Source organism: Ambystoma mexicanum, chromosome 3p (genome assembly GCF_040938575.1).
Source record: "Ambystoma mexicanum isolate Mex_15411 chromosome 3p, UKY_AmexF1_1, whole genome shotgun sequence".
In the NCBI taxonomy this organism is placed as follows: domain Eukaryota; kingdom Metazoa; phylum Chordata; class Amphibia; order Caudata; family Ambystomatidae; genus Ambystoma; species Ambystoma mexicanum.
The window spans coordinates 896,603,899-896,606,403 of NC_090925.1; the positions used below are offsets into that span (position 1 = coordinate 896,603,899).

Genomic DNA, 2,505 nt, shown 5'->3' on the forward strand with positions numbered 1-2,505 from the left:
ACTCCTGTCGGACTGCATCTCTTTTCACCCACTCATTCTCCCATCTGTCCAAGATGCCACTCGGACCAGGCGGGGTACCTTCATATGATATGCAACTTCCTGAGGCTGAGAGATTTTTGGGTGGCAGTTTGTGATACTATGTCTACGATGTTGGATTTTACTATTGCACCTAACCCTATGGCCTGCTTATTCCATCAATTCGAGTCACTCCGTCAAGGTTTCCACAGACTGGCTAGCCTGTGCATGCTCCTTGCCACCCGTTCTATATTGTTGCTGTGGTTAAAGCCTGCTAGCCCATCTGTAATGCACTGGCTGTACCTCTGGGCCTCTGATCAGGAAGAGCTGTGGTCCTCGCTGCAGCCGACATGCTGTAGGCCAGTCAACATTTGGCCTCCTTTCCGCAATAACTTGCTGTCACTGAATGGAAGTGAAACAGAGTCTGAGGGCGCAATAGACTGTCCTAGATTTTCTTCTTTGTACCGATTGGAAATATTACAGTTTATGTTTTGGTTGCTGCCCACATTTCCTTTTTGTAATATTCATTGCCACAACTGCAAACACACTTACTGATGTGAATTATCACACTACTTAACGCTGCTATTCTTACTTCTTGTTGTAATGTCAAGCACACAATAAATAACGTTTTTTTTTAAAGTGACAATTGCACGTTCTAATGTAGAAAATCCAAGTGTCAAGTGCATTCAGTGCTTGAAGTCTATTGGAACAAAATCTCAGTATTCAAAAATCCTTAATGTTCACATTGCTCCAGTTGTTCATAGTAAAAATGTCTGAACAAGAGTACAAGGAACACCAGAATGGTACTAATTGAACGGAGCAATGTGCTGGTCTTGGAAGCAAGACCACATAGAGCAACAGAGGTTTGAATCCTCGATCCAGCACTTAGAAACCGAGCTCAGGTTATAAAAAAATCAATTAAAATTAAATTGTATCACTGGAGAAACAGAACATTTTGTTTTTTAAGTGGCTGCAAATTAGTACATGGACACACCCATACTATCCCTAATCTGTTTTGCTGTTTCAGTATTCATCTTTAATTATATTTATACCTGTTTTCTTTCCTTGATAGGATATTCTAATTTGAAATGAAATACAAAAACATGGGGAATGAAACCACTGTAGAAACATTCATCCTTTTAAGTTTTTCCCACAACCCAAATCTGCAGATCGTCCTGTTTCTGGTGTTTTTGATGGTCTACATTCTGACGCTGCTCGGAAATCTACTCATCATTGTGACAGTGAAGTCAGACGCGTCTCTTCACTCCCCCATGTACTTTTTCCTCGGCAACCTTTCCTTCATTGACCTGTGCTACCCATCTGTCACTGCCCCCAAGATGCTGGTGGACTTCCTATCCAAGCAAAAGAGCATTCCTTACAGCGGATGCATGTCCCAAATATTCTTCTTGCACTTCTTTGGCTGTGTGGAGATGTTTATTCTTACAGTGATGGCTTTTGATCGCTACGTGGCCATCTGCAATCCTTTGCGTTACACGACTATCATGAGCAGGAGGGTCTGTAACCTGCTCGTGTTGGCTTGCTGGGTTGGGGGGGCGGTGCACTCCACAGCACAGGAGCTGTAGATGATGACCTTACCCTTCTGTGGGCCTAATGAGATAGACCATTTCTCCTGCGATGTCCAGCCCTTGCTCACCTTGGCCTGCACAGACACCTTTCTCAGCGGAGCCTTGATCATCTCCAACAGTGGACTCATCTCACTAGTTTGTTTTCTTATCCTGCTAGTTTCCTACACATTGATCTTGCTTGCGGTAAGAAAACGCTCAGCTGAAGGGAAGCGCAAGGCCCTCTCTACATGTGGTGCCCATCTAGCAGTTGTTACTATCTTTTTTGGGCCCTGTGTATTTATTTACATGAGGCCAGCCATCACATTTTCACTGGATAAGATTGTTTCAGTTTTCTGTGCTCTTATTACTCCGTTGCTTAACCCTATCATCTACACTTTGAGGAATGTAGAAGTGAAAATGGCCATGAAGAAATTTGTAAGTAGGAGAATTTCTGAAGGACAAAACGCATTACAATAATGATGATTCTCATGATGAAACACAACTTTATTCAGCAGGTAGAGCCATAAAAGCATGAATGACAAAATACACATCATAAAGACACATAAAGACACATTACTGACATACAGTTGTAATTAAAGCCTACAATCACATCATAAGCTCATCAGTCACAGTTTACAAGATATGTGACAATTGTCAGATACCAAGCATAATAATTTAGATTTGTGAAAACTGAAAGTAATAAAATTAAGCTGCACCAGTAACAGAAAGTAAACAATCCATTATTCGTGTTCTTCTCAACCAAGCCTGCAGCAAGAATTTTGACACATAAAAAACTTCGACGAAATCTTTAGTTTTGGTGCAAAGCTCAAGGGCTGCTAACACTGTCCTCACATTCCTCAATCTAAACAGCAGTAGTAACTAACAAGATCTAAGGTCATTATAAGTAGTGCAAAAAAGCATAAAG

At 41.4% G+C, this 2,505-nt stretch overlaps 1 pseudogene; it reads left to right on the top strand.

Annotated features, from left to right (window-relative positions):
• Positions 1-1,103: 1,103 nt before the first annotated feature.
• On the top strand, positions 1,104-2,057 carry LOC138579999 (olfactory receptor 4E2-like; annotated as a pseudogene).
• The last annotated feature ends 448 nt before the right edge of the window (positions 2,058-2,505 follow it).